Source organism: Lathyrus oleraceus, chromosome 1, assembly GCF_024323335.1.
Source record: "Lathyrus oleraceus cultivar Zhongwan6 chromosome 1, CAAS_Psat_ZW6_1.0, whole genome shotgun sequence".
Taxonomy (NCBI): Eukaryota; Viridiplantae; Streptophyta; class Magnoliopsida; order Fabales; family Fabaceae; genus Lathyrus; species Lathyrus oleraceus.
In genome coordinates, this window is record NC_066579.1 from 202,352,041 (window position 1) to 202,364,074 (window position 12,034).

Genomic DNA, 12,034 nt, shown 5'->3' on the forward strand with positions numbered 1-12,034 from the left:
ATTCTGATGCTGTTGAAGATGGTGGTTAACCCAGTACCGTTGCAGACTCTCTTACAGTTCTATGATCCAGAGCTCCGTTGTTTCACTTTTCAGGATTATCAGTTAGCTCCCACTCTTGAAGAGTATTCTATCCTGATGAATGTCCCTATCAAGTACCAGGTGCCTTTCCTGGATGTGCCAGAGGAGGTTGATTTCAGGGTTGTTGCTAAGGCTCTTTATTTGAGTATTAAAGAAGTGAATGACAATTGGAAATCAAGTGGTGATGTTGTGGGTTTGTCTTTGAAGTACTTGGCGAGCATGGCTAAGGAAGAAGCGAAGAAAGGGAATTGGGAAGCTTTCAACGCTCAGTTAGCTGTCATGATCTATGGAGTTGTGTTGTTCCCGAGTATGCCTAATTTTGTGGACCTTGCAGCAATCACTATTTTTGTCAGAGGAAACCCGGTTCCTACCTTGTTAGCTGACACTTATTATGCTATCCATAGCAGGCATGGTAAGGGTGGAGCTATCAGGTGTTGTCTCCCTTTGCTACTCAGATGGTTCTTGTCCTTTCTACCAACAAGTGGACCTTTTGTGGATACTCAGAACACTCATAAGTGGACTCAGAGGATTATGTCACTCACCTCTTATGATATCAAGTGGCAAGCTTACCGGATGAATGTGCGTAATGTCATTATGAGTTGTGGAGGGTTTCGTAATGTTTCGCTCATAGGAACTAAGGGTTGCATCAATTACAATCTGGTTCTTTCTCTTCGTCAGTTGGGGTTTGTCATGAATGGAAGACCGCTAGATGCTGAGATAGCTGAGAGTGTGTACTTTGAGAAGCGAAGTGACCCAGCTAGATTGGAGCAAGTGGGGAAGGCTTGGGAGAATATTGGTGTCAAGGATGGATCTGTTTTGGGGAAGAAGTTTTCCGTTGCTATGCCTGCCTACATTGAGTGGATCAAGGATAGAGTTGGAACCTTGTTGTTACCCTATGATAGGATGGAACCATTGCAGGAGCAACCGCCTTTGATCCTTTCTGAGAATGTGTCTGCTGAGTATTATAAACAAGCCTTAATGGAGAATCGCCGGTTGAAAGAGAAGGAACAAGAGATCCAGATGGAGCTTTACAAAGCCAAAGCTGATAAGTTGAGTTTGGCCCATAAACTCAAAGGAGTGCAAGGTGAAAGTGCTAGTAGATTGGGGAGCAAAAAGAGGTCCTATGAAGAGGTAGAAGCAATGTTGGATGGAGAACACCGTGAGCGTTTGAGGTTGCAAAGAGCAGAAGCCAACTACCAGAAGAAGATACGAGACTTGGAAAGGCAGCTCAAAGACAAGGATGTTCAGTTGAAGAAGGAGGTAGACCTGAGGCTTGCATCAGAGAGTCAGCTCAGAGAAGAAGTTGTGGAACTCAAAGTGCAACTGAAGGAGAAGATCACCCCTTTACCGGATTGTTCAGAGTGCGACAGGTTGATTGATCAGTGCCAGTACCTGAAGACTCTTATTCCTGGAGGACGACTTCCTTAGTTTGTTTTGTTGTTTGTTTAGAGAATCACCTCTAGGATTGTTGGATGGGATTCCTTGTACTCTGATGATTGAATCTTTGATTGAACTATGTTTGTATGACCTTTATTGCTCATGTCTATAGATGAGATTGTTGATGTTTCACCTTTTGCTCATTATCCTGTGTAGGTTGCTTCTTTGACGTTTATGTTGCGGATTGCCATCTTTCAAAGTGAATAAGGCTTTGGAATGCCTGAGGGATGATAAAACATATCATATGCATCATACGCATCATGTGCATCATACACATATCATTCCTGCATTACAGGTATCTTTGAAGAAGACTTCTTATTCTGGTTCCTGTTTCAGGCAGGATTGCTGATCAACGTCCGCACCGCTACGCGACAAGGTTGAATCGACAGAGAAGCATGGACCAGGTTCAAGCTGAGTTGGCAGAGATGAGGGCTAACATGGCCTAGTTTATGAATATGATGCAAGGGCTTGCACAAGGACAAGAAGAACTTCGAGCCCTGGTTCAGAGACAAGAAGCTGCAATTCCACCTGTCAACCATACTTTGCTAGAGGGAGGCCCAATCAATGACACCGTTACTACTGTTGTTCCCATCAATAACTATGCCGTGGGTGATGAGTTGAGGAGTATCAGAATTAATTGTCAATCTATTGCTCCAGAGACTGCTAATGCCAGAGTGACTCGTGCTCCAGTTTGTAATCCTGCTCCATTGGTTGATAGGCAGGAGGATATGTTTACTCTCCTCAGTGAGGATGATGAAGTTGTGGGAAGAACTGACGAAAGGGATAGGAAGGTTGATGCCCTAGCTGAGAAAATCCGTGCTATGGAATGTCAGAACTCTTTGGGGTTTGATGTTACAAACATGGGATTGGTTGATGGACTGAGAATCCCGTACAAACTCAAGGCGCCATCTTTTGACAAATATAATGGCACTTCTTGTCCTCGCACTCACGTTCAAGCTTATTTCAGAAAGATCTCCGCATATACAGATGATGAGAAAATGTGGATGTACTTTTTCCAGGACAGCTTGTCTGGAGCTTCCCTGGACTGGTACATGGAGTTGAAGAGAGAATCTGTTAGAAGTTTGAGGGACTTGGGGGAAGCCTTCTTGAGACAATATAAGCATAATATGGATATGGCTCCGAGCAGAACCCAACTGCAGAGTCTGTTCCAGAAATCTGGTGAAAGTTTCAAGGAGTACGCCTAGAGATGGCGTGAGTTAGCTGCAAGGGTGCAACCTCCGATGTTGGAGAGGGAGTTGACGGATATGTTTATTGGGACCCTACAAGGTGTGTTTATGGACCGTATGGGGAGTTGCCCGTTCGGTAGCTTTTCCGATGTGGTTATCTGTGGAGAGAGGACTGAAAGTCTTATCAAAGCAGGGAAAATTCAAGATTCTAGTTCTTCATCTTCAAGTTCAAAGAAGCCATTTTCTGGGGCACCCAGAAGAAGGGAGGGTGAGACTAATGTTGTGCATCATAGGAGAAGCATAAATAGAGGACAGTATCGTCAGGTTGCCGCTGTAACTATCCCAGCACCTCAACCACGACAACAGCAACAACAAAGAGGACCACCACCATAACCACAACAACAACAACAGCAATGCCCATTCCAACCTAGACAGAGAATGCCAGAGCGTCAGTTTGATCCGCTACCAATGACATATGCTAAATTGCTTCCTGAACTGCTCAGGTTGAAATTTGTTGAGCTGCGCACCATGGCTCCGTTGACAAGAATTCCAGCTGGGTATGATGCCAATGTCCATTGTGACTTCCATTCCGGTGCACCTGGGCACCATATTGAGAATTGTAGGGCTTTCCATCATAAAGTCCAGGATCTGATTGATGCCAAGACAATCAACTTTGCTCATGTGCCGAATGTTGTGAATAATCATATGCCTCAGCATGGTGGGCATAGGGTGAATAATGTGGAAGAAGGGGAAGCTAGGGATCTGGTGGTTGATGTTGATGAGGTTCAGACGTCGCTGATTGTGGTAAAAGAATGTTTGCTGAAAGGGGGAGTGTTCCCGGGCTGTGATGAGGGCTGTTCAGACTGTGATGATTCAGAGAATGGTTGTGATAAGTTGAGGAAGGGTATCCAGGATCTGATTGATGAAGGTTGCCTGCAGTTTAGTCGGGCCGTGAAAGAACGTGGGGTGGTATCAACTGTTACCATTTACTTCAAACCGTCTGAGGGTCCTGGACGTGCCCCGAGAATTGTTAGTGCACCCGCAACTGTTGGTACTCCAGTGACCATATCTGCTCCAGTAACTGTTGGTGCTCCTACTACTATTGCTGCTTCTGAAAGAAGACCTGTTGAGAATAGTATAGCAGTTCCGTGGAGGTATGACAACTCTTTCCGTAGCAACAGAAGGTCAGAAAGTCAGATCAGACCGGTGAATCAGGCTCCAATGACAATTGGTGTGCCAGTTAAAGCTCCAGTGATTGTTAGTCCGGTTGTAGACAATGTGGGAGGACCTGGAGGGTTCACTAGAAGTGGTCGTCTGTTTGCACCACAGGCTCTGAGGGACAATGATGTTGAGGCTCTTGCCAAAGCAAAAGGTAAACAAGTTGTGGTAGAAGAAGGACATGTGCAGAAGGAGGTGCCTGAGGGATCTTTTGAGAAAGATGTGGAGGAGTTTATGAAGATCATTAAGAAGAGTGATTATAAGATTGTGGATCAATTGAACCAAACTCCGCCAAAGATCTCTATCCTTTCACTGTTGTTGTGTTCTGAGGCACACCGTAACGCCTTGCTGAAAATGTTGAATCTGGCTTACGTGCCTCAGGAAATTTCTGTCAATCAACTTGAGGGTGTTATTGCTAATGTGAGCACAAGACATGGGTTGGGGTTCACAGACCTGGATCTGACACCTGAGGGTCGTAATCACAACAAAGCCCTGCATATCACCATGGAGTGTAAGGGGGCGGTATTGTCACATGTGTTGGTGGATACTGGCTCGTCTTTGAATGTGTTGCCCGAGAAGATCCTGAGCAAGATTGATGTCGAAGGGGTTGTTCTCACGCTGAGTGATCTCATTGTCTGAGCTTTTGATGGATCCAAGCGGTCAGTTTTTGGTGAAGTCACGTTGCCGGTGAAGATAGGCCCGGAGGTATTTAACATTATCTTCTATGTGATGGATATCCAACCAGCATATAGTTGTTTATTGGGGCGTCCCTGGATACATGGGGCTGGGGCAGTGTCGTCAACTCTCCATCAGAAGCTGAAGTATGTATGGAATGGTCAGGTTGTGACCGTGTGCGGCAAGGAGGGTATTCTTGTGAGTCATCTATCCTCTTTCTAGTATGTGGAGGTGGATGGCGAGATCCACGAAACTCTGTGCCAAGCGTTTGAGACCGTTGCTATTGAGAAGGTGGCTTGTGTTGAGCAGAAGAAGTCAGGTGCCTCAATTGCGTCATGTAACACCCTTCTAAATACCCCAAATTATTATAATTAAAATAACAATATATTCATCAGAGTAAATATGCCCCGAAGGGTGTCACACAATCATTTCACAAAAATCATTAAAATATCCTGTCATGCTCATTTATTTAATCAAAATAAGGTTCTTTGCATAATTCGCAGCGGAATGAAATTCAACTCAATGTAAAACATGTAACACAATACATGTAAATCATCGACAACCAATATCAGATCAATTAATACATCCCCTCCCGATGTTACATCTATCAGAGCATGACCCATAAGAACTACTCTAGACTCCAAGCATTAGCTTCTACTCAACTCATTTCTCGTTACCTGAAAAATAGGTGTAAGGGTGAGTTCCTCAATCAATATAACAAGCATTATAGAACAACATGTAATGCTAAGTAATTAACACATTAATTCACCCTAACCAGACTACACACTCAGCAATGGCAGTATCCGTTCAAACATCATATTCAACAATAACATATAGCATATATATAATTTCAACCATACTCAACATCAACAACACAACACACAACACACATATAATACTGGAATACATCCATTCATATTATATGCCATACATTTATTATGCAATGAGACTCTATGCATGCGGTACCGACTATTTGTGAACATATAGTTCAACCTCACCGTCCAATCCAGGCACGGCTACCAAGCTCACTAGTCCCACTCATTTGAGACATAGTGACTCACTCACTAATTCCTCACCATGGGAATTAGCTACCACCCCAAATGGGCCATGAAATGCACGCTAATCACCTAGCATGCAAACATCAACAACAACAATCAAATGATATACTCACTAATTCCTCACCATGGGAATTAGCTACCACCCCAAATGGGCCACAACATGCATGCTAATCACCTAGCAATGCAACATCAACAATAATCAAGAATAGACACATGCTCACACTCTAAGCCATAATACAGTCTATTCACAAACGTATACATTCACATCATCATGTATACCATCACACATCATCAACATAATTAATCACAAAAGCACATCATATCATGCCACATAATCAACCACAGTATTAGCCCGCTCTACTAATACCTATACCACTCAAAACAACGGGAAATGACCCCTACAACATCATATCTCAGCTAAGTACATCACTCAGCCTAAACAACCAAAAACTGCACAACAACAGTTCAGGAAAATCCCAACTCTGCCCATACGCGTACTGCCCATGCCATACGCGTATTGCCCAAACCTGGCCAACTCCATACGCGTATTGCCCACTCTCATACGCGTATTGCGCATTTCCTCGCCCAACTCATACGCGTATCACCTGTCTCATACGCGTATGCTACGCGTAACAATATCCCATTACGCGTACCACCAGAGACCAATTCACGTTCAAAATGTCATCTTTCTCTCCCATACGCGTAAGGCTTCTCCCCATACGCGTACCAACATCTCATACGCGTATTGCCTAGTGCCATACGCGTATGACCAGAGACCAGAGCTCTCAGATCTGCAATGGCTTTCTCTGCTACGAGACCTATCCAATTCAACCTTCTACAGTCCAAATTTCACACACAATTCATTCATATCATCTAACACGAATCATACACTTTCGATTTCACAATTTTCTAACCTTTCTACCTCTAATTCCTACGAATTTTGTCAATTATAATCCAAATTTTCGTTCATCTCCAAAGTTCACAATTCAACATATATCATCCAATCAGAGGCAAAACAATGGTCTATTACTACCCAGTACATATCAACCCATAATACCCGTTAATCGATGATAAACCCCCCTTACCTGAGTTAATCCGGCAGCTTCCGAGCTCCAAGCTTCTCCTTCCTTCAACCTTCGTTCTCTGGCTTTTTGCCCTTTCTGCCTCTTTTCCCTTTCCACGTGAAAACCTTTTTCCAAAAATTGGGACTTTTTATTATTCCAGCTTATATACTCCAATAATATTATTCCACTAAATAATTATCCCAATAATTATTATTCCAAAATAATAATAAAATAATAATAATCCAAACTTCCAATTATTCAATTAAATTAATAAATAAAATATTAATTTAAATTAAATAATTAGCTTAGTTTAATTGGGGTGTTACAACTCTCCCCCACTAAAAGAGTTTTCGTCCTCGAAAACATACCTCAATCGAACAACTCCGGATAAGCCTCCTTCATCTGGCTCTCCAGTTCCCAAGTCACATTGCCACCTGCTGGTCCTCCCCAAGCTACCTTCACTAAGGCAATCTCTTTACCCCGCAACTGCTTCAACTCTCGATCCTCGATCCTCATAGGTGATGTTTCAACAGTCAGGTTATCTCTCACCTGTACATCATCTACTTGGACTACATGCGACGGATCATGAATGTACCTCCTCAACTGAGACACATGAAAAACATCATGCAAATTCGCAAGCGACGGCGGTAAAGCGATACGATAGGCTACCTCTCCTATCCTCTCCAAAATCTAATAAGGACCAATAAATCGAGGTGTCAACTTCTTCGACTTCAAAGCCCGACCAACACCAGTTATCGGAGTGACACGAAGAAATACATGATCTCCCTCTTGGAACTCAAGTGACTTCCTCCTCTTGTCATGGTAACTCTTCTGACGACTCTGAGCAATTCTCATCTTCTCCTGAATCATCTTAATCTTTTCCGTAGTTTGTTGAACAATCTCCGGTCCAACCACAGCACTCTCACCGGACTCATACCAACATAGAGGTGTCCGACATCTCCTACCATACAAAGCTTCAAACGGTGCCATACCAATGCTCGAATGAAAACTATTGTTGTAGGTAAACTCAATCAAAGGCAAATAACAATCCCAAGCACCTCCCTTTTCCAAAACACAAGCTCTCAAAAGATCCTCTAATGACTGAATCGTCCTCTCAGTCTGACCATCAGTCTGCGGATGATATGCAGAACTCAATCTCAGCTTAGTTCCCAAAGCCCTCTGCAAACCTTCCCAGAACTTCGATGTAAATCTAGGATCTCTGTCCGAAACAATACTCGACGGAATACCATGCAAACTTACAATCCTCTCAATATACAACTCGGCTAATCTCTCTAACGGATAATCCATTCTGATCGGAATGAAATGAGCCGATTTCGTCAATCTGTCAACAATCACCCAAATAGCCTCAAAATTCTTACTTGTCCTCGGCAAACCAGAAACAAAATCCATACTGATACTATCCCACTTCCACTCTGGAATGGCCAACGGTTGCATTAGCCCAGACGGCTTCTGATGCTCAATCTTTGACTTCTGACAAGTCAAACAGGAATAAACAAAACTCGCAATTTCTTTCTTCATTCCCGGCCACCAAAATAACTTCTTCAAATCATGATACATCTTCGTAGCTCCAGGATGAATACTCAAACCACTACGATGTCCTTCTTCAAGAATACTCTTCTTAAGCTCAGTAATATCCGGAATACACACCCGATTACCAAATCTCAAAACACCATTCTCATCAACTCTGAATTCACCACCTTGACCTTGATTCACTAAAGGCAACTTATCAACCAAAGTCATATCGGATTTCTGACCTTCTCTGATCTCATCCAGAATACCACTCGTTAACTTCAACATTCCCAATCTAACACTATTGTGAGTACTCTCACACACCAAACTCAAGTCTCTAAACTGCTCAATTAAATCCAATTCCTTAACCATTAACATAGACATATGCAATGATTTCCGACTCAATGCATCAGCCACAACGTTTGCTTTACCCGGATGGTAATTCAAACCAAAGTCATAATCCTTCAGAAATTCCAACCATCTTCTCTGTCTCATATTCAGCTCTTTCTGATCAAACAAATATCTTAAACTTTTATGGTCACTGAAAACTTCAAATCTTGACCCGTACAAATAATGCCTCCATAACTTCAGAACAAATACCACAGCTGCCAACTCTAAATCGTGCGTCGGATAGTTCCTCTCATGAACCCTCAGCTGTCTCGAAGCATAAGCTATAACCTGCTTATTCTGCATCAACACGCCACCCAAACCCAACAATGACGCATCACAGTAAACCTCAAATAGTTCCGACGAACTCGGTAATATCAGGATAGGAGCAGTAGTCAACCTTTTCTTTAACTCTTGGAAACCTTCTTCACATTTTGAATTCCAAACAAACGCTTGCCCCTTTCTAGTCAACATTGTCAACGGTAACGCCAACTTGGAAAATCCCTCAATGAATTTTCTATAATAACCTGCAAGTCCAAGAAAACTCCTTATCTCAGAAACTGACTTCGGAGCTTCCCACCTAGATACCGCTTCTATCTTAGAAGGATCAACAGCCACGCCGCCTCTTGAAATCACATGACCAAGAAAACTAACTTCTTCTAACCAAAATTCACACTTAGATAGTTTAGCAAATAGCTTCTTTTCTCGGAGGACTTCTAAAACCACTCTCAAATGCTCAGCATGCTCTTCTTCAGATTTCGAGTACACCAAAATGTCATCAATAAACACTACTACAAACTTGTCCAGGTACGGATGGAAAATCCTATTCATATACTCCATAAATACTCCAGGCGCATTAGTCACACCAAAAGGCATTACAGAATACTCATAATGTCCATACCTTGTTCTGAAAGCAGTCTTCTGAATATCTTCAGTTTTCACACGTATCTGATGATACCCAGATCTCAAGTCTATCTTGCTGAACACACTAGCACCAACCAATTGATCCATTAAATCATCAATCCTAGGCAAAGGATACCGATTCTTGATCGTCACTTTATTCAGTTGCCTGTAGTCCACACACAACCTCATAGTACCTTCTTTCTTCTTAACCAACAACACTGGTGCACCCCACGGTGACACACTCGGACGAATAAATTTCTTATCCAACAGATCTTCCAACTGACTCTTCAATTCAGCTAGCTCAACAGCAGACATACGATAAGGAGCCATCGATATCGGTCTAGTACCAGGTACCAAATCAATTGAGAACTCAACTTCACGCTCTGGCGGCAATTCGTTCACTTCTTCCGGAAACACATCAGGAAAATCACACACCACAGCTAGATCGCCAATCACCAGTTTATCTTTAGCCTCCATAGTCGCTAACAGTATAAACAACTCTGCTCCATCTGCCACTTCCTCATTCACCTGCCTCGCTGATAGAAACAAACTCTCTCCTTCCTCAACCTCAGGAAAGATCACCGTCTTATCAAAACAATTGATATAGACTCGGTTAAACACCAACCAGTTCATACCCAGAATAACATCAATCTGCACTAGTGGAAGACATACAAGGTCTATTCCAAAGTCTCTACCAAAAATGCTCAAAGGACAATTCAAACAAACCGAAGTAGTAGTCACTGAACCCTTCGCAGGAGTATCAATCACCATACTTCCATGCATCTCCGACATCTCTAACTTAAGTTTCACAGCACAATCCAAAGATATAAAAGAATGAGTCGCACCTGTGTCAATAATAGCTACAAGAGGAAAGCCATTAATATAACACGTACCTCGGATCAACCGATCATCTGCAAAAGTCTCAGAACCTGATAAAGCAAAAACCTTGCCTCCTGACTGATTCTCTTTCTTTGGCTTAGGACACTGTGGGCTGATATGACCCACCTCTCCACAGTTGAAACAAGTCACAGTCTTCAACCGGCAATCTGCAGCCAAATGACCACCTCTTCCACATTTGAAACACTTCTTCTCATTACTGGTACACTCATGGATACGATGTCCAGCCTGACCACATCTGTAACACTTAGCAGGGGCACTAGAATCTCCCCCACTAGGCCTCTTCATCCCACTCTGCCTCTGAAAACCTTTGCCAGCTGCATATGGTTTCCCACGATCAATCTGATTCTTGCCTTTCCTATCAACCCTCTGCTGATAGCTCTCAGCTCTGGCCTTGGAATCCTGTTCAAAAATCCTGCAACAGTCAACCAAATCAGAAAACACTCTAATCCTCTGATATCCAATCACCTGCTTGATCTCGGGACGCAACCCGTTCTCAAACTTCACACACTTTGAAAATTCCCCAGCAGCCTCAGCATAGGGAGTGTAATACTTCGACAGTTCTGTGAACTTAGCAGCATACTCAGTAACAGTCCGGTTACCCTGCTTCAATTCCAAGAACTCTATCTCTTTCTTTCCTCTGACATCCTCGGGAAAATACTTCCTCAGAAATCTCTCTCTGAACACTGCCCAAGTAATCTCAGCATTTCCAGCAGTTTCCAACTCAGTGCGGGTAGCAACCCACCAATCATCAGCTTCTTCTGACAGCATATGTGTACCGAACCTGACCTTCTGGTTATCAGCACACTCAGTCACTCGGAAGATTCTCTCAATCTCCTTCAACCACTTCTGAGCACCATCTGGATCGTATGCCCCTTTGAACATTGGAGGATTGTTCTTCTGGAACTCACTCAGTTGACGAGCAGCTCCCATTCCCACAACATTCGGATTTCCTCCAAGTACTCCAGCTAGCATACCCAGAGCCTCAGCAATCGCAGCATCATCTCTACCTCTTCCAGCCATCTCTATTCTGAAAACCCAAACAAGCTAAAACAATAAGTACTGATAGGGTTACACAACACCTATCCCGTACAGGGGAAACAGAATAATTACGACTCGACACGACCGACTATGCTCTGATACCACTAATGTAACACCCTTCTAAATACCCCAAATTATTATAATTAAAATAACAATATATTCATCAGAGTAAATATGCCCCGAAGGGTGTCACACAATCATTTCACAAAAATCATTAAAATATCCTGTCATGCTCATTTATTTAATCAAAATAAGGTTCTTTGCATAATTCGCAGCGGAATGAAATTCAACTCAATGTAAAACATGTAACACAATACATGTAAATCATCGACAACCAATATCAGATCAATTAAGACATCCCCTCCCGATGTTACATCTATCAGAGCATGACCCATAAGAACTACTCTAGACTCCAAGCATTAGCTTCTACTCAACTCATTTCTCGTTACCTGAAAAATAGGTGTAAGGGTGAGTTCCTCAATCAATATAACAAGCATTATAGAACAACATGTAATGCTAAGTAATTAACACATTAATTCACCCTAACCAGACTACACAC